Source organism: Gorilla gorilla, chromosome 16, assembly GCF_029281585.2.
Source record: "Gorilla gorilla gorilla isolate KB3781 chromosome 16, NHGRI_mGorGor1-v2.1_pri, whole genome shotgun sequence".
Classification (NCBI taxonomy): Eukaryota; Metazoa; Chordata; class Mammalia; order Primates; family Hominidae; genus Gorilla; species Gorilla gorilla.
Window position 1 is genome coordinate 73,635,184 of NC_073240.2, and position 21,518 is coordinate 73,656,701.

A 21,518-nucleotide genomic window follows, 5' to 3' on the forward strand; every position below is an offset into this window, starting at 1 on the left:
TGCGGTGTTGCAGCCCCGGAGGAGGTGGGACAACGGCGGTTGTGCCAGTCCGGGCGCTGCACCCCCTTCCCGGAACTCTAATCGTATCCCCAAATAGAGGGATGGGAACACATTTGCTTTCGCAGTAAAATGAAACGGACAGATTGTGAAGAAGCGGACAAACCTCGCGTTAATATTCGAACCAGTGGGTGTCCCCATTGGCACGGATCACACCCCCATCTTTTAATCCCTCCCTCCGCCCCTGTGTCCCCTCATTTGCTAGACTTGTCCTCTTCCAGGCCTAGTGCTCGGCGCTTCTGAGAGGAATAGGCTCACAGAATAGCGGCGCTGCCGAGACCCCTGGGGTACGCGAGGCAGGGGGATTCCGCCCCTTTGGAAGGTGGCCGAGACCCTCAGCCACTAAAGGACTTCGTCGAGACAGGAGAGCCCGCAGAGATCGTTCTCTTTTGGATAACCAGATTATTCCACAATGAAACTTTAACCCTTTTGGGGGCGCTGTTCCCTTTAACAAACTCTGGAAAATGTACACAATCTTGTGCACAACACGAGAGTTATGGACCTGGGTTGAGAAACGCTGGTTTCTTTTGTTCCCCCTTGGTGACATCACTTAAACCCAGCTCTCTCTTCGCTGATACTTTTCTGCGCATGAGGCTAGGTTGAGAGACAGTGAAGCTAGGCTGGGTACCAGCTCATTCTCATCAGCCACAATGCCCGGCCTAGTCTTGTTCCCTGGTTTGTTTCCACTTTTCCAAATCTCTCGGCTCCTGACCTTGGCTTTGTGTCCAGTTTTCCACTGTGACCCTGACCTTTGGACTTGGCAGCGAAACTTTATTTCCCTAACTTTGATCTTGGGCATTAGTCTTCATTCTCCTCAGCCCCACCTCATCAGAATTTCCCCATCCTGGTCATCTACCTTCCCGCAGTTCATCCCACCCAGTCTACCTGACCATGCCATCCCTTTCGACAAAGATATTCACACAGGAACAGATTTGGGCTACCTTGGAAAAGAAGCCAAAGAGCCAGTCAGATCTTTATGAAGCCATGAAAGCCATCTTCCCTAGAGTTGCCTGTCACTTCTCTCTCCTTAGGGAGACATGTCAGTCAGTTCCTAGAGAAACTGCTTCTTCTCACAACCCTCAGCTCAGGTTTCCCTGGCGCCCAGAGGGGACTGAGCCAGCAGCTGACCTGAAAACAGCGAGTCTGCTGACTGTCCAGCGATCATTTCCCTCTATTGAGAATTTTAACCAAGTGTCTGTTGTCTGTAGTCATTTGATATTGGCTGTGGACCCACAAAGTCACACAAGGCTAAAGGTCAGAACCAGTTAAATATGTTTCCAAGGTGAAGCTTTGGGGAGCACAGGAAGCCGAACTGTGGGAAGGCCATAGAACAGACAGATCTAGAGGACTAGGAGAGTGCTCCACATTAAAGTGATGTGGACAGAAACCTGCCTGGGGCTTTCTTGCTCCCACGAGAGGCTGCTAAACTTCCAGCACTTTGCACCTAATTCTGCTTCTTTCTAGATTTGCCAGAACTGTTGATTTAGTCACAGAGACAAAACAACAGCAGTTGAACAAAGTGGATGTTTATTTCTCATGTAAAAGTCTAAATGGGGTGTTGGCATGTTGTGGGCTGTGGTAGCAAGCTTGGCCCCCTCTGGTTGCTATGGGACCTGCTGTGGGCCTCTTGCTGGTTGGTCACTCAGTGTGGGTTTGCATTGTGGGTGGTGAAGGGGGCCAGACAAGGAAACGAGAGAGCTGACCTCAGTTCCAACTGAGAACTGAAGAGTCAGGAGCCGCAGGAGGTGAAGAACAGAACACCAGGGACAGTTGCCAGGCCTGGCGGAGCCTGATGTGGCTTCTGGTCACATACATAGTCACAGGGCCCTTAATTCCTTCTCATCAGGGGCTCAGGGGCAGGCATTCACTGTCTTGGTGCCACAGTCCTTCTTGAAATATTTCCTTAATGAAAATCAGAAAAGATTCTGATCATCTATCTGTTCAGAGAGTCTGGAATCCTTTGCAAGCCAATTGTTTTTCTAGAAGTTAGGTTTCTGGGGACAATTAAAACAGCTCTGAGTGGGCAGCTGTGGCTCCTTTGCCTAGGCTGAACAAAGAGGAAAGGGCTGGGCTGGGCAGGCCTCAAGACACCCCCCGCCCCCACCCAAATTGCTTCCAGACATGGCCTTTGCTATTGGTTCTCTCTCCTAGGACCTTGAAATGAGAGAAGAAAAGCAATTTGGTTCTAGAAAATTCAGAGGCAAATGGAGGCTCCAGGTGTCCCACCCAAGATCCTGACCTGGAAGGCCAGGGAGCAGATCCTGTATGAACACAAAGAATTAGCAGAATCCTGTCAGCTTCCAAATTAGCTGAAGGTTTTGGCTTTAACATAAATACCCATCAGCACCACTCCCGCAATCCGAAAGGCCTTAAGGGGCACATTTGTTCCCACGTGGAGCAGAAACTAAAGTGGGACCAAATGGTCCCTGTGAAAGCTGGGCTAACCCACTTTCCTTGCAGCTCCAGGCCTCTGGGGTTTCATCCAAGCTGCTCTTTGAAGGCCACACTGTGTCAAAGCCTTTGTTGATGCCAGGGACACAGCCCACCACAGGCCATGCCCAAAGGCCAGAGTCAGAGCACAATTTTGAAGATTACAGAAAACTCCAAAGAGATTGAAGAGATGGAATAAAGGATCCCAGCCCCCGAAAAGAGAAAGCTTTGTGTCTGTAGCCATAGCCCTCGGCAATCAGACATCCTCCTCACTAATGTGAGGTCAGGAGGGGACTAGAAGTGCTCAGAGGATGGACTGCCTCTGGCCAGTGCAGGGGAGAGGCAGGGGTGTTGAGGCACAGGAGCCAGATGAGAGGAACGTCAGCAGCAAAGCAGTAAGAAGAACATGAGAGTTTCTTGATAGTAATAGAACTTCCTACACAGACTGGGAACCGGGTTGTAGCTTGAGGGGATGTGACAACATAGTGGCCCGGAATTTTCACTTTGGAAATTAACTGCTTTGGACCAGGAAGAAGCGCTGAGCCTAGAAAGGCAGGAGGCACAGGACTGTGTGGGCTTCTGTCTGGCAGAGACCTATGAGCTTCATAGGGTGAATGAATCGGGGCAGGATAAAGCAGAGGCCTCCACCCTCACAGTGCTCTTAGCCATCTCAGGCTTCCCGGAACACTGCTACCAGGCTGCCTGCTGGAGCCCTTTACACTCACAGGCCTTCCTGCTTGGGTTCTCTTCTGCAGGCTGCGTAAACCAGTCCTGTTGTAGCCCTTGTAGCATCTGCTGTAGTGATCTGGTTTGGGTTTCAGTATTACTTGCAATGGTTTGGAAGGAAATGGGAAGTTTGCCTTCTAACTACATTTTCTTTTTGATTCAAGAACCCTAGCAGTTCTACAACCACTGGGCCTAAAACTAAATTAAAGGAAAAATAAATAAAAGGAAGCAAAAACATCTAACTGGTATGGCCTGGCAGCATTGCCAGAGAGAGTCCTCAGGGGCCCAGGCTTGTTCTGTCTTTTGCTCTGCCATCCCTAGGGTAGACAGCACGGAAGAGGCAGTACATCTTAACAAAAATCAGGGTTCTGGATGAAGGGAGGGGTGGTGAATGGTTGCTGCAATCAACAGTTCATACTTCAATGGAAAGAAGGTGGGATTTGATTCCTGGTTGCAAATCTTCACTCTGTCACCTGCTATCTGTGTGCCCTCAGGTAAGTCATTTAACTTTTCTGTTCTTCAGTTTCCTTATATGCAAAATAATTCCTACTTTGCAGAATGGTTGTGGGAGGTAGAGTTATCTTAAGACAGTCTAGCACAGTGTCTGCTACATGCTGGAATTCAAAACATTCACTGCTGTTGCTATGGTTGGTTCTGAGAGCTATATTTAATTTTCTTTTTAGTCTTTCTTGCTGGTCTGTCACTCTCTTACTATAAGGAAGACAGCCATTTCTGCATAGGTCACTATGCAGTAGCCTTTTCTATTTTTTGACTGCTTAGCATCTATGTAATATCCCACTGAATAAAAATACTAAAATTTATCTATTGTACTATGAATAGACGATTTGGAGTTTTCCCAGTTTTTTACTATTACATACAGTGTTGCTATATATATGCTGTGGTACACGTGTATAGCCATTTCTTCAGGGTAGAAACAAAGTAACATTTCTGGGTCATATGATATGCCTGTCTTCAACTTTACTATATAATATCTGACATCTTTCCAAAGTGGTATGCCAGTTTATCTTCCCACTGGCAGCATATGAGAATTTCTGTTGCTCCAGCTACACTCCAACAGATTCTTAAAGCTTTGTCATTTTGTAGGGTGTGTAGTGGTATCTTACTGTGGTTTTGACAAGTTTCCATTTGTTGGTTATTTGCAAGTATCTTGCCTCCCTCCCAGTCACTTGTCTATTCATTCTTTTTATAATATCTTTAGTGAGTAGAGTTCTATGAAAAATTATTCTTATTTATGTATTTTTGTAGAGATAGGGTCTCTCTGTGTTGCCCAGGATGGTTTTGAATTCCTGACCTCGAGAGGTCCTCCTGCCTTGGCCTCCCAAAGTGCTAGGAATACAGTTGTGAGCTACCATGCGCAGGCTTAAAGTTCTTAGTTTTTAGTGTAGTTAACGTTTTGTTCTTTTTTTTTACTACTTTCCCCTTATCATTGGTGCTTTTTGTTACTTATTTAAAAAATCTTCCCATACTCAGAATCGTGATGGTATTTTCCTGTACAACCTTGTAAGAGCTGTAGGCTTTCACATTTCATGTTTAGGTATTTAATCTACCTTGGAATTGATTTTTGTGTGTTGTGAGAAGAATGCTTATAGATACCCAATTGACCCAGTGCCTTTTACTGGTCATTTCTCAATGACTCTGCATTCCCACCTCTGTCCAATACCACGTGTCTATGTATGTGTGGATCTGTTTTGGGGCTCTTCAATCTGTTCCATTGGTCTATTTGTTTATCAGCGTCTCACTGTCTTGATATCTGTTAATGTAAATTGTTTCTCCTTACTCTTCAAGAGTGTCTTGGCTATCTTTGGCCTTTTAAAATTCCCATATACATTTTTGAATCAACTTGTCGCCCTCCCTCCCAAAAAAACCCAATTAGGATTTTTATCATTCTAGGACTATGGTAGATCCCTTCATTTATTTAGATCTACCTAAATGTCTCCCAGTATCATATTAGACTTTTTGTGGAGGATTTGTATGTCTTTAGTAAGTTTTATTACTAGGCACTTAATATTTTTAGTATGCTTATTGAAGTAAAATTGATATGCATTAAGTGCATAATATTTAAAGTATACAAATTAATAAGCTTAATATATGTATACACCCTGAAACTGTTACAGGAAAGGGGTCCCGATCCAGACCCCAAGAGAGGGTTCTTGGATCTCATGCAAGAAAGGATTCAGGGCTAGTCTGTAGTGCAAAGCGAAAGCAAGTTTATTAAGAAAGCAAAGTGGTGAAAGGACAGCTACTCCATAGACAGAGCAGGACGTTCCCGAAACTAAGAAGAGGAATGCATCCACCCTAGGTACAATGCTTGTATATATGGAGAGATGTGCTCTGCTACAAGGGTTTGTGATAAGCTATTAATTTTCTTAATTATGGTATTTGGCAAGAATCAATATTATTATCTTTCAAGGAAAATTAGGAATGCCTTTGTTCCCCAGATATTGGGATATCTGGACACTCCCAAGTCTGGATCTGTTTTAGTAAACATTATTAATTTGTTCCCTTAACCGTAAACATCTAGAGGCTAAGAATGCCTAACTTTCTGGGAATTCAGTCCAGCAAGTCTCAGCCTCATTCTCCTAGCCCTCACTCAAAACGGAGTCGCTCTGGTTCGAATGCCTCTGACAAAACCATCACCACAATCAAGGTAATACAGTAAACATATCCATCACCCCCAAATATTTCCTCATGGCCCTTTGTAACCCTTCCCTCTTACTCCTTCCTGCCTGTACATCCTCCCACTCCCTGTACCTAGGCAATCTGCTTTCTGTCCCTATAGTTCAGTTTACACTTTGCAGAATTTTATATAAATGGGATCATACAGTACATACTCTTTTTGATGTGGCTTTTTTCATACAGCATAATTATTTTTGAGATTTATCTAGTTATAGTGAATATCGATTGTTAATTGCTCTTTAAAAAACTTTTAACTTCAAAACAGTTATATATTCACAGGAAGTTGCCAAAATGGTAGGGTCTGTGTACCCTTCACCCAGTTTCTTTCAATGGATATATCTTACATAATCATAGTGCAGCATCAAAACCAGTAAACGGACATTGGTGCAAGGTATATGTATAGTTTTGTGCCGTTTTATTATATATGGAGATTCGGGTAATCACCACTCAATCAAGTTGCAAGAACTGTCCCATCACCACTAAGATCTCCCTCATGCTATCCCTTTAGAGTCACACCCAACCCCCATCCTCTACCATTCCTAGACCCTGGCAGCCACTAATCTGCTTTGCATCACTGTAATTTTGTCATTCTGAGAAATGTTATAAATGGAATCATACAGTATGTGATCTTTTGAGAGCATAATACCCTTGAGATGCATCCAACACTGTTGCATGTGTCAATAGTTCATTTTTGTTATTTATTTTTATTTTTTGACTGAGTAATGTTCTGTGGTATGGAAAGATCACAGTTAGCTTAGTCATTCACTCATTGAAGGACATTTTGGTTGTTGCCAGTTTTGGGCAATTGCAAATAAAGCTGCAATAAACAATCATGTACAGAGTATTGGGTGCACATATTTCATATCTCTGAGAGAAACGCCCAGGAATACAATTGCTGGGTTGTATGTTTAGTTTTCTTTTACATCCCCACAGGCAGCATATGAGAGATCCAGTTTCTTCACATCCTCACCAGCACTTGATATTGTCACTAATTTATGTTTTGTTCTAATGGGTGTATAGTGACATCTGTTTGTGGTCTTAGTTTACATTGCCCTAATGGCTAGTAGTGTTGAGCATCTCTTCATGTATTTATTTGCCATCCATATATCTTCCTCAGTGAAGTGTCTCTTCAGGTTTTTTTTTTTTCTTTTTTTGAGACAGAGTCTCGCCCTGTTGCCCAGGCTGGAGTGCAGTGGGGTGATCTCGGCTCACTGCAACCTCTGCCTCCTGGGTTCAAGCGATTCTCCAGCCTCAGCCTTCCAAGTAGCTGGGACTATCTGTGCGCACCACCACACCCGGCTAATTTTTGTATTTTTTAGTAGAGACGGGGTTTCATCATATTGGCCAGTCTGGTCTTGAACTCCTGACCTCAAGTGATCCACCTGCCTCCGCCTCCCAAAGTGCTGGGATTATAGGTATGAGCTACCACAGCTGGCTGTCTCTTCAAGCCTTTTGCCCATTTTATAATTGAATTGTTTGTTTTTTGTTATTGAATTTTGAGACTATATGTGATACATTATAGATAAAAGTCCTTTGCCAGATACATGGTATGCAAATATTTTCTTCCAGTCTTTTCATTCTCTTAATAGAGCCTTTCACAGAATAAGTTCTTCTTCTTGATGAAGTGTAATGTGTTGATTATTTTTTCTTCTATAGATTGTGCTAGTTTATTGCTTTTTGTTGCTGAATAGTATTCCATTGTATGGATATACCATTATTTGTTTATCTATTCATTTGTTGATGGACATTGGGTTCTTTCTAGTTTTTGACTATTACAAATAAAGTTGCTATGAGCATTTGTTTACAGGTCTTTTTGTAGGCTTTAATTGCTCTTGGGAAATATCTAGGAATGGAATACCTGAATCATGTAACAGATGTATGTTCCACTTTTTAACAAACTATCAAATTGTTTTCCAAAGTGGTTGTACCGTTTTATATATCTACCAGCATTCTATTAGAGTTCTAGTTCTTCTGTGTGCTTGCCAAGACTTGGTATGGTAAGTCTTTTAAATTTAGCCATTCTAATAAATATGTAGGTGTATGTTTGTCTTAATTTTTATTTTCCTAATGACTAATGATGTTGAGCATCTTTTCATATCTTCATTGGTCAAGTATGTGTTCATATCTTTTGCCCATTTTTATTAGATTGGTTTTTTCTTATTACTGAATTAAAAAAATACTCTAGATGCGAGTCCTTTATAAGACATGTGATTTGCAAATATTTTCTTGTCTGTCTTTTCATTCCCTTACCTGTTATATTGGATTAGAGGCCACCCTACTGACCTCATTTAAACTTAGTTACCTTTTTAAAGACTGTACAGTCACATTCTGAGGTACTAGGGATTAGGACTTCAATATATGAATTTTGAAGGGAATACAGTTCAGCCCATAACACTCCCCAACAATTGCTCTGGACATGCTGGAATTTTTTTTTCTGTTCTTTGTTCATTCTTGCTCATGGTTTGTTACAAATATCATAATTCTCCTTTTCTCTGTGACCTTGTCTCTCAGTCTCCCATCAAGGAGTGATGTCTGTTTCTCCACTTCTTGAATCTGGGCTGGCCTTGCCAATAGAATATGGCAGAAGTGACATCGTTCCATTTCTGAGTCAAAGCCTGAGGAGGCCTTGCATGCTTCTACTCTCTCTTGCAACCCTGCACTGCCACATATCAACAAGACTTATCAACAAGCCTGGGATAGCCTGCTAGATGATGAAAGATACATGGCCCGCTTGCTCCCATCACTCCAGCTGACAGCTAGGCAACCCTAAGAAGCAAAGTCACCTAGCTGATTAGTAGCTGACCACTCACACAAAAGTAAGATCATCTGAGACCAGAAGACAGCCCATCTGAGCTCAGCCCAAATTACTGACCCACAAAATAATAATAAATAAATGGTTATTATTTTTATGTCACTGAATTTTGAAGTGGTTTATTATTGAACAAAAGCTACCTGATACCCATCCTTTTTTTTTTTTTTTTTTTTTTTGATATGGAGTCTCGCACTGTTGCCCAGGCTGGAGTGCAATGGCGTGATCTCGGCTGACTCCACCCTCCGCCTCCTGGGTTCACGCAATTCTTCTGTCTCAGCCTCCTGAGTAGCTGGGATTGCAGACGCACACCACCACACTGGCTAATTTTTTGTATTTTCAGTAGAGATGGAGTTTCACTATGTTGGCCAGACTGGTCTTGAACTCCTGACCTCATGATCCGCCCACCTCAACCTCCTAAAATGTTGGGATTACAGGCGTGAGCCACCGCACCCAGCCTACCCTTCCTAAGAGTCTTTGCTCTGGCTCTTACTTTCATCTGGAATACTCTGTGACTTGATCTTTGCATGCCTGGCTGCTTTATGTCATTCATATCTCTGCTCAAATACAATTTCCTCAAAAAGGGCTACACTGACCAATCAATATAATAAGGCTGTAGGTCTCTACGGCTTCTCCCTATTTGTTTGTTTATTTTTAGAGATGAGCTCTCACTCTGTAACCCAGGCTGGAGTGCAGTGGCATCATCATAGCTCACAGCAGCCTCAAACTCCAAACACTTGGGCTCAAGCAATCCTCCCTCCTCAGCCTTCTGAGTAGCTGGGACTACAGGTGCATGGCACCTTGACTGGCTAATGTTTTGTTTTTAATTTTTTTTAGAGAAGGGGGTCTCAGTATGTTGCCCACACTAGTCTTGAACCCCTGGCCTCAAGCAATCTCCTACCTCAGCCTCCTGGGTAGCTGGGATTACAGGTGTGAGCCACAATGCCCAGCCATTTTTTTTTCTTACACAGAAAAGCTCCAATATTCACTTACATACTGCAGAAGGAAAAGAGAGGCTGAAAGGGTTGGATCAAGGAAGTAGGAAAGGGAATTTCTGGGGCATTTCCTTCCCCCAATCCCAAAATAGCCACAGAAATCACGGTCACCAAGAGCTGCTGCTTCTGAATAACATGACAGTGATGGTAAATTTTCCAAAATATTGATTGTAACAGAGTTTGCCACATGACCAAACTGGTGGATCATAGAGTGGACTGACATCAGGAGCTCTGGAAAAAAAATTGCTACTCAGTACCTACTCAAGTTGTAATGGGGAGAGAAAGGGACTGATATGCCGGATTTTTGTTGCAGAGAGCTGGCAAACTTGCAGTAAGTAACTAGCTGCATTCAAACTGACTGAAGCACATAGATGGAGCCCTGAAATCCACAGCTCCGTTGAAGAGGCAGCAGAGTTTATCTACTCCGACCCAGGTTTGCGGAATTTATCAACTCCTACCCAGGTGCTAGGCTGCTTGTGGTAGGGAGTGAAGCCATCATGCTGATGGATTTGGTGGTGACAAAGCAGGCTGTCAGGAAGAAGTAGGTCCCCCAGATTCTCCTGGGCAAGGGGACAACACTGGAAACTACATGTGGTAGTTTCCAGTATGTTAGGCTTTTCCTTCTGAAACTTGGCAAAGTAGAATTTGCTGAAAAGTAAGCACTACAGCTTTTTAGTTTCGTTTCTCAAGAAAACCCAGCTAAGTCTCATCATGACTGTTTACTCTTGTTTCTTTTGGGAAATTAACTTCTTAATATAACTTTGACTAAAGAGATGTAGATTTGTGGTATGAAAAGAAAATCTATCTGTTGGATGATGTTCCCAGTGAAGTACTATCCATTTGTTATTTTAAAAGTTATTCTCTTTTGTTCTAAACAGTAAATAGTGCCAAAACTAAGAAAAACATATATTATAGTTTCAACGTCAGGCTGACTTGCCTGCAGATCTGTTCGCAATAGACTGTAATTCCCCTTTAAAGAAAGATTTAGAAATAAATTATTAAAAGTATTAATTCATTTAAAAAAATGTAAGCATGAATGGGGACAAGCTGGGGAGAATGATTTGTCTGCTCTTTCTGGGAGGGTGGGGAGCAACATCCACGAGAAACCTGCAGGCCTTGCCACTGCTGCTGAGAGCCAGTGACCCCAAGGGCTGACCACTTGGGATGTTAGCTGCCCCTAGTCCAGGCACTGTGGTCTGGGTCTGTGGTATAAAGAAGGGCTATTGCCATAAAAGGAGATAGACACAACCAGCTTCAGTCTATCCTGCTTCCTGTCTCAGATTTTTTTTTTTTTTTTTTTGAGATGGAATTTTGCTCTTGTTGCCCAGGCTGGAGTGCAATGAATAGCGTGATCTTGGCTCACTGCAACCTCTTCCTCCCAGGTTCAAGCGATTCTCCTGCCTCAGCCTCCCAAGTAGCTGGGATTACAGGCACCTGCCACCACGCCCAGCTAATTTTTGTATTTTTAGTAGAGACGGGGTTTCACCATGTTGGCCAGGCTGGTCTCAAACTCCTGACCTCGTGATCTGCCCACCTCGGCCTCCCAACAGAATTTTTTTTAAAAAAGAAATATGGTATGTCTTTGGAAATCCGAGATTCAAATCTTAGCACCCTATATCCCCACCACCACTACCATTAACAGTGCAGTTTGGAGCAAGTCGCTTAATCTTTTCCAACCCAGTTTCCCATTTGTAAAATGGAAAGAATGACATCCATATAATGTGGTTGCTGGAGGATTCATTATTTTATTATTCAACAATTATTTATTGAGTGCCAGACATTAATTAGTCTAGTCACTAAGACAGACAAGGTCCATGTTCTCATGGAATTCATATTCTAACAGGGTAAGGTCACAACAAATAAATAATAAACAAATGAAAAATATCAGATATTGATAAGTTTTAGACAGAAAATAAAGGGAGCTGGGCATGGTGGCTCCTTTCTAATCCCAAAATGAGAGAATTGCTTAAGCTCAGGAGTTCGAGACCAAACTGGGCAACAGGGCAAAACCTCGTTTCTACAAAAATACAAAAATTAGCTGTCCCAGCTACTTAGAAGGCTGAGGTGGGAGGATCATTTGAGCGCCGGAGGTCAAGGCTGCAGTGAGCTTTATCACACCACTGCACTTGATCAGCGTGGGTGACAGAGTGAGACCTTGTCAAACAAAACAAAACAACAAAACAAAAAACAATACAGATTCACTGTATAATATTTAGAAAATGCATAAAGGTACAAATACTTATTTTATAATAACTCTTAATCTTAATATTCAAGTTTTTGGTGTATATCTTTGCAGAGTTTTTAAAAAATGTGTGCACACACGCATCTTCACAGAAATGGAACTTTGTTATTGTATATGCTGCATTGTAACCTGCTGATTTGCTTAACAATAGAATGGCGTCTTTAATATATCCAAACTTTTTACCCAGAATGATTTTTCATGGCTGCGTAGAATACCATTTATTTAACCAAGCGGTAGAGAGTTAGACTATTCACAAGTTTTGCTATTATGAACAACTAGGGAGAAGCACTTACACAGCAAAATCTGCTGAGTTTCTGAATTGCCTCCTTAGTATAGACCACGCAAGTGAAACTATCAGATCCCAGGGCGCTCCCCTGCGGTTGTCAGATTTCCCTCCTGTAAAGTGGATGAGTAACCCCACCCCACATGCACTCCCGTCCACACAGCTCTTGAAAGGCCAAACCAGGCGACGCTGTGGCCCAGAAAGAACCAGAAGAGAGGGTGCGTGGGGTGCACCGCAAGCCATTGAGTCTGTGGCCACACCTAGGCGGAGAGAGACGAGCGCGGGTGAGGGTGGGCCGCGGGATCCACAGACTCCTCTTCGTGCGGTGGATGCATCAGGCTCCGTCTCTGAACCTCGGTTTCCCCATCTGCAGAATGGGGATGGGATCTCCTGGTGATGGGGGTCTGTGGACGCGGCGCCCTCGGGGGTGCACAGAACCAAGGCCGGCCTGCAGCAGCGACCTCGGGGGCTGGTGGGGACGGAAGACCGGACCTCCTGGCCCGAAGGCTGGACGCAGCCCCCGCCCGCCCGCCTCTTCCCGCCGGCGCCTCCCCGGGGTGGCAGTGTGGGGAGAGTGGCTCGGAGCCCGCAGGGGGCGCCGCGAGCCCACCGCGAGAGCGGCCGCGGCGCGGGGTGGGTGCCGCACGGGCTGCGCGCCGCGCTGCTCCCGACCCGCGGGTCAAGTCTGGCGCCTGGGAGGTCCTTGAATTCCGCGGGATTTGTTTTTCCGCAAAACCAAAAACGCCATCCACTTAACAGATCCGTGCTAGGAGGCCCTGGCTCAGTCCTTCCACCCAACACTTCGGCCCAGCCGCGGCTGTGCGGCTCCCAGGCTCCCAGTGTTTCCTCCACGCTTTCAAACCTCAGCGCTGAGGTGACCGCCTCCGGGCAGCCTTCCCGGACTACCCCAGGACTTGGGGGCGTGGCTCCACAGCGGGCCTAGTTCCGCCCGTGTGCGGGCCTCTTCCACGACCGGCAGTCTTTGAGGATGGGGCTTGGCCTCCATCCCCTTGAACCCCTCAGCGTCGCACCCCAGAGCCACTCTGACCCCTGGCCAATGATTATAAGTGAGGGAGCCACCTCTTCTCCCTGCGTGGCACAGGCGAGGGTCCGCAGGAAGGGGCCTTGCTCATCCCCAATCTTAAGCTCCGCTGAGATGAAGGAACCAAGAGCAGGCTTGGCACTGGGAGGGCGGCTGTCCCAGTGGCGGGGAGGGGAGCTCTGGATCTGTGGGGGAGTTTGTGCAGCGTGTCAGCGGGGCGGGGGGGGGGGGGGGCCTGTGGATGCCCGCAGGTGTTTGTGTTTGTGCATGTGTAAGTCTCTGTGTGTATATATTTGTGGGAAAGCATCTTCTAAATTAAGAATATATTTGTGTAGGGTAAATGGTCAAGTCAAATAGAAAGTGACTTCGGTACTTGTTACTTGATGGTGTAAATACAATAGCCAAGGAATTCAGTCCAGAAGCTCACATTTGAGGGTTAGGGATTGGTGCTGTATTTGTTACAACAGGCGTCTAACCTTGGGCAAATCTCTTCCTCATAGTCTTCGTTGTCTCTGGTTTGTTCGTTTGTTTGTTTTTCTGGTTTGTTAAATGATCCTTTTTTTTTTTCCGAGACAGGGTCTCACTTTGTCTCCCAGGCTGGAGTGCAGTGGCGCAATCACCACTCACTGCAGCCTCACCTACCGGGCTCAAGTGATCCTCCCACCTCAGCCTCTCCAGTAGCTGGGACCACAGGCACGTGCCACTAAATGATTATTTTTTCAAGGGAGAAATCATGCCTGTCATACAAATAAAAAATGAACAAGTGTAAAAGATTTTATTTAACTCATTAGATAATGAAGTTAAAAACTGATGCAAAGGACAACATACAGGCCAGATACACACATTGGCATCAGAAATAATGAAATAAGTTTGTTAATTGATACAAAACTGGCTTCATCCACAGTGTGTGTGTGTGTGTGTGTGTGTGTGTGTTTGGTGGGGGATGGGGCAGGGGGCAGGGGATCACTTGCATCTCCACCTGACAAAACTTGTTTGCATTGCCATGGACAATAATAATTTGTATTATTTTCAGTTTTCTACAGTTTACAGATTCAAAGACAATGAAAAATGGAGACTACCATAGAATGACATAACCTGGAAGGGCACACCAGGCCTGCATTCCATAGGGTATATTTTCTCCCCATTTCAAAAGTCTTTCACAATTTTTCCTGGCCGCTTATACAACAGGCTTGAGTTGCATAAAGGTTTTACAAACTTTTTAGTGGTGGAACTCTCTTTCTAAGTGAAATGTAACAGCAAACCCTAATATCTATCTATATATCTAATAGATAGATACTTTATTTTTTAATTTTTAATTTTCTATTTTTTGAGATAGGATCTCACTCTGTCGCCCAGGTTGGAGTGCAGTGGCATGATCTCAGCTGACTGCAGCCTTGACCTCCCCAAACTCAGATGATCCTCCCACCTTAGCCTGCCAGGTAGCTGGGAGTACAGGTGCATGGCACCACACCCAGAAATAATTTTTGTATTTTTTTGTGGAGATGGCATTTCGCCATGTGGCCTAGGCTGGCCTAGAACTCCTGAGTTCAAGCTATATGCCCACCTTGGCCTCCCAAAGTGCTGGAATTACAGGCGTAAGCCACTGCACTTGACCCGAATATATTTTTTTAACATCTCAGAGGGTTAAAATAATGTATTATACAGTTAATATATGCTTACCGTAAAGATGTCAAATAGTACAGAAAGTTAAGTGAAACATTTGTTTCCCTTCTCTTGCCCTTTCTCCCTGTCCCCTTCTCATTCTCCAGAGCCACCTACTTTAACAGTTTCTTATGTACCCGATAGACACTCTACAGATATATACAAACATATACATATATTTTTTGAGACAGGGTCTGGCTCTGTCACCCAGGCTGGAGTGTAGTGGCCCAATCTCCGCTCATTGCAACCTCTACCTCCTGGGCTCAAGCTATCCTTCCACCTCAGCCTCCCAAGTAGTTGGGATTACAGGTACACACCACCACACCTGGCTAATTTTTGTAGAGATGGGGTTTCACCATGTTGCCTAGGCTGGTCTAGAACTCCTGGGCTCAAGTGATCCTCCCACAGTGATGAGATTACAGGCGTGAGCCGCTGCACATAGCAAACACACACACACACACACAAACACACACATACACACATGCGCACACACACACACACACACACACACACACATATATATATATATATATATATTTTTGAGATGGAGTCTTGCTCTGTCACCCAGGCTGGAGTGCAATGGTGTGATCTCGGCTCACTGCAGTCTCCACTTCCCTGGTTCAAGCAATTCTCCTGCCTCAGCCTCCTGAGTAGCTGAGATTACAGGCACCCACCACCACACCTGGCTAATTTTTTGTATTTTTAGTAGCGATGGGGTTTCACCATATTGGCCAGGCTGATCTCGAACTCCTGACCTCAAGTGATCCACCCACCTTGGTTTCCCAAAGTGCTGGGATTATAGGCATGAGCCACCACGCCCAGCTGCAAACATATATTTTTAAAAACACAAACAGGATAAAATACATTGTGGATATCTTCTGATGTCAGAACATAGAGGTCCACCTCAGCATTTTAAGTGATTAAGAGTATTCCATGGTATGGCTGTCCCTTAACTTATTTGGCTAGGCTTCTATTAATAGCCTTTTTTTAGTTGTTTCTAATTTTATGGTAATATAAACAAATGCTACAATGAACCTCCTTAATCAGTATTGTGTGTGTGTGTGTGTGTTTGTGTAAACTTTTTAGGAGTGGAATCATTAGGTTTAAGGGTAGCTGCATTTAACATTTTGATATACCTTGCTGAGCTCTCTTCCCTGGAATTGCAATCATTTACTTTTTCTGCTACATGCTGTATCTTTACACCCCCGCCTACGTTGTGTATTATCAAACTTCTAAATCTTAGCCAGTCTGATAGAGGGAAAATGACACCTCATAATTTCAGTGTACTTTTCTACAATTATCTCTAGCTGTTACAATATTCCCTTTGGTAGGAAATTGCTTCATTATTTTCTGTGACTTCCCTTTGCAGAAAAACTCACGCGGCATAGTTCGAAAACCCTTGATCTCGACAGATTCCCTGAGCTCTCGTATTCCAGGAGGCAGGCTCTCTGCAAGTGTGTGTTTGTCTCCGCTCTGTGTCAGTGTGTAGCTTGTGTGCCACCTCTGTGTGTGTGATGTGTGTCTGACTGCCGATGTTCATGTTAGTGAGTGTTTACCTTTCCCTTCCTTGAGGATCAGAGACCTACTCAGGAGAGCCCAGGTTACCAAGAAGTTTACTGTAGGATACAGAGATCTCTCCCAGTTGGGAAAAGAAGAGCAACTGGATTTTCTGTAACCAACAACTGCATATGGGAAAGGGATAGAGGACAGAGGCTGCCTTCTCTCTGCGGACCCATAAACTTGCCCATGGGCCGAAGCCAGCCACCCTGGTCTGACTCTGCATGCCTTTCAGCTGAAGGAACAATTGCTGCCTGCAACAGTCACTCAGTTTCCCAAGGAATCAACCTCTCTGTGTGACTGGGGAAAAGGAAACAGACATCAAGAGGTCTGCTGGCAGGGGCTCATGCAAGGATTGTAAATCTCTGCTTCATCACATGTGCATTATTTGGGAAGTGGCTGGAAGTTCAATTCATGCATCTACTGGCAGTGCATCTAGGGGAAAGAGCGGGAACACAGGAAGAGGAACAGGCTGTTTCATCCTTAATTCTGCCACTTACTGGCTATGTGTCCAAGGGCAAGCCGCTTAATTTTTCTGTACCTCATTCCCTTATCTGTAAATCAAGGGAAACAATGCCCACATCGTGAAGTCATTGTGATGAGTAAATTAAACAATATGTATCATGGATCTTAATAAGCGTCTCAGTCAACACAGAAGTTCCCTCTCTTAAGGGTGACGTTTTGATAATGACACCTTTTCAAAATGAGGATCTCAAAGAACATCCCCAAACATTAGAGGAGGAGGGAGTCTTTTTTCCTTTAGTGTGTCCATTCAGCAGCAGCCTTGTGCCTGTGTACCACTGTGAGAATGGCAAAGTCCAATCCTGTCTGCCCTCCTGTGCCACTCACGGCCACACGTTTTTAATTTTCACCACACTCATGCAATCTCCTGCACACATCGTGATACTTCATGCCTCCGTACCTTTGCTTGTGCAGCTCCTGCAGCCTGGAATGTTCTCTCCCACTCCACTGTACCTGGCAAATGCTCACTTATACCTCAAAACATATCAGGACAAAGGACATAGTATTTAGTCTAACACATCTGGCTGTTTGCATGGAAGAGAATCAGAGTGAACCCCTATCTCTAGCCATATACAAAGATAAAATTCCAGAGGGATTAAGGCCTTAAAAATGTAAAAAATAAAATGTTAACTATCTGTCAAGACAAGCCACAATGCAACACTAGCGCGTACCTGCCAGAATAGCTAAAATGCAAACGTCAGATGATATAAAGTATTGGGGTGGGTGTAGAGCAGCTAGAAGTCTCTTACATTACTGGTGAGAGTGTAATTGATACGGCCACTTTGGATGACTGGCAATATCCACAAAAGCTGAACATACGCGTTCTCTATGACCCAAAAATTACACTCTTGGGTAAATACTCAACAGAAATGCAGACATAAATTCACCAAACAAAGTTTGCAAGAATGTTCATAGCAGCACTATTTGTAATAGCGCCAAATTGGAAGCAACCCAAACGTCTATCAACAGTAAAACAGATAAAGTGTGGTATGTTACATACAGGACTGCTGCACAGCAATGAGAATGAACGAACTACATGAATTCATCTCACAAACATAATGCTGAGTCAAAAAAGCTAGATACAAAAGAGTACACATGGATATTTCATTTAAATAATGTTCAAACACTAATCTATGATATTAGAAGTCAGGGTAGAGGTTAATCTTTGAGGACGGTTGTGACTGGCAAGGGGGTGTGAACTGAAGGAATGTCTAGGGTACTGGTAAGATTCTGTTTCCTGATTTCAGTCCTGGCTACATGAGTGTGTTCACCTCGTGAAAATTTATTGATCCATAAAAAGATGTGCATTATTTCATACATATATCTCAATAAAAATTTTGGCAAGGAGGCATCATATAATCTAAGGGTTAGAATACCGTCTCAACCAAGGTTGGAAACCTAGAAGATGAAAAAGATAGGTATTTTTGCATATATGTACATATACATACACACACATATATATAGCATTTTTGTGGGAAAAGATACTGTAAGCAGTGTCAAAAGACAAGCAGACTTGGAAAAAGTGTAATGCAGATGATGGACAAAGGCTAATACCTATAGTATGCAAAAAACTCTTATAAATTGATGCGAAAAGACAAACAACCCAATAATGAAATAGGCAAAATGATATGAGTAGGTGATTCAAAGAAGAAAAATATCCAACTGATGGAAAGATGCTCAGATTCATTAGAATTCAGTTGAATGCAAATTAAAGTAGTAATAAGATACTCATTTATGCTCTTCAGGCTGGCAAAATTAAAAAGAGTTTCTATACGTATTGTGTGTGAGGTTGTGGGGAGCATGCTCTCATTCATTGCTGGTGGAGATGTAAATTATTACAGCCTTTTTGCAATCAATCTGGAAAAATCCATTAGAATTAAAAATACATATATCCTTTGACCTAGTGATCCCACTCCTGGGAATCTATTCCACAGAAATAGAAGGATCCACCTAAGGGTCCATGTAGAAGGGTGGTTATTGCAGCATTGATTGCAGAGGTGCATTCGTGGTGTGCATGCATACACACACACACAGAAAACAAAGCCTGTGCCTCTCAGCAGGGAAATGGTGTAAATGGTGGTACTTTCCCTTGAGGCTCACAGTCTAGAGGGCTGGGGTAAACTTTTGCCGGTTCACAGGAGGTCTTCACATCTGGAGGGGGTGGTCTGGGAGTGGGGTGGGCAGAGTCATGGATGATCAAAAGCCCTCTTCCTCCTAGCCAGAGCTAGTAGCATTGATTCCAGAGCAGGCTTTGGAGAAGTGACTGTTTAGAGTTCGGACATTCCCATGTCCCCTCTTGGCGGGACTCAGTTCCTATCCCTCCAGTATCAAAGAAGTGACATCAACAAAGGGTCACAGAGGTGGCTCTTATTGACACCCACTGCGGGTCTCATTTAAAATGGCTTTCTTAAGCCAAAGGCAGGCAAATATCTCTACTAACTGAAGAACAAAGGAGACATGGAATCAATTGCAAATAATTATTTCTAAAAATCATGCCTCTCTTCTGAAGTTTGTGTTTGTCATATCTCTGTCTACCTAAAAATTGCTCTCTCTTAGGTGAATTAAAATATAGAGTCAATTCCCTAACATTCGGTCAGTTGTTGGGCAGCCCTGGCCTAGCTTAGGAAGGTAGCCCTAAGCAGGCCTTTAACACTAAGTGAAAGCCCCCGTAGCATATGTATAAATATTTAAAATCATAAACTAGGCCAATAAACTATTAGATAAAAAGTTCCATCTTTCTGTCTTGAAAAATATGCCCTCTTAATATCAAAATTTTTAAAAAGTATAGCACTACGATTTGTATATGAACAAAAATTGATAAAATAGTAAAGATGACAGAATTTAATTATTTGTGCATCTATTTGGATATTCTGTTGATGGGCTGGCGATGTTTTGGTAAGTTATAAAGTCAGCATATACCAAATTTATATTGTAAATCATTCAAATTATTATTTATCTTTTCATCAGATTTGTTTTTCTTACCTTCCTTATTGCAAAATTACCTAATTATGTTGTTATAATCAAGATTTTTGCACAATTTGTGTTTTATTGATGATGACGCCAAATTAGACTACCTTTTTTGAGTTGTAATTCTTAGATAATTAAAAAAATTAATTTCAATTTGGAGAAAGTTTCAGGAATAAATGGAATTTTCATTAAAATCTTAAAACAATGTTTACATTTGGAAATGAACCATGAATTTTACATATCCTGTTCAAATACTTTAGTGGAGTTGTGTTAGGTAAACTGTAATTATTGCAGAAAATACTACAAAATATTTTAATTTCATAATAAAAATTTCTATCATACTGCAATTTTTGCTGTCTTTTAAGGTAATAGTTTATGCACTAACATGAAGAATTAGCTTCATACGTATTACATCTACACTTATACCTCTACTGATATGAAGGTAAAATAAAGTGTTCATATTGCACACATGTTCCTCAGCCACTGTGCAACAATCAATACCTCACTAATTCGTGAGACCTCCTGAACCACGAACTGGAGCACAAAGAGAAACATGAAAATGGACGTGTGGCCCTACTGGGAAATGGTATTTCACTGTACAAGAAACGATTGCGTTCTTGCTATCAGAGATAAAGGATTTGACAAGCTAATAAATTTGTCTTTTCCCTTACCTAAGTGCTTCCACCACTCAAATCCTCCCTGTTCTCTGAAGCAGTGTCTGTCTCCAATATTGGCGGAAGCACAACCCAGAAACCTCCGTGACGTTCAGACATGGTTGCTTTCTGTTTTGAGGACACAGGGCAAAAGGTGAGGAGCCGCATTTCCCTGGGACCTGACCGGTGTTGTCATTGGAACTGACGTTTCTGTTGCCAGCAGCGCTATGCCAGCGCTGAGCACTCGATCCCATGTGCTCCGTAACCAATACATTTTATGGGTGTTTGTGATATATGCAACCTTTTCAAGTAGGGCTTCTTAGTTTCTAATTATTAGTTTTTAATTTCCCAACCCAATACAGATCAATTATTTGATTCAATAATTCACTAGAAATAATTCACTAGAAAAATGAAATTAAAAAAAAATCTATATGAGGACCTGTGGGGTGGCTCACGCCTGTCTCAGTACTTTGGGAGGCTGAGGTGGGTGGATGATTTGAGGTCAGGAGTTTGAGACCAGCCTGGCCAATATGGTGAAACCCCATCTCTACTAAAAATACAAAAATTAGCCAGGCGTGGTGGTGGGTTCCTGTAATCACAGCTTCTCGGGAGGCTGAGGCAGGAGAAACGCTTGAACCCAGGAGGCTGCTGCAGTGAGCCAAGATCACACCACTGCCCTCCAGCCTGGGCGATAGAGTGAGACTCTGTCTCAAAAAAAAAAAAAAATCTATACAAGTTACAAGCCCCAAGTTTTAAAGATTCAACAGATATAACTTTACTGTTAGTTTCTGTGTGTAACTCATCAAGAACAAGTAACAGACCACATTGGGCTGGCACTGGTCCACCGACCACACTTCTCTGTGGAGGACTGCTTCG

General features: G+C 43.3%; 1 long non-coding RNA gene across 1 annotated transcript; it reads left to right on the plus strand.

Annotated features, from left to right (window-relative positions):
- Nucleotides 1–33: 33 nt before the first annotated feature.
- Nucleotides 34–8,829, plus strand: LOC129527133 (uncharacterized). The gene is made up of 3 exons (XR_008672077.2): nt 34–184; nt 279–3,707; nt 8,422–8,829. It is a non-coding gene; the product is annotated as an uncharacterized lncRNA (long non-coding RNA).
- Nucleotides 8,830–21,518: the final 12,689 nt, after the last annotated feature.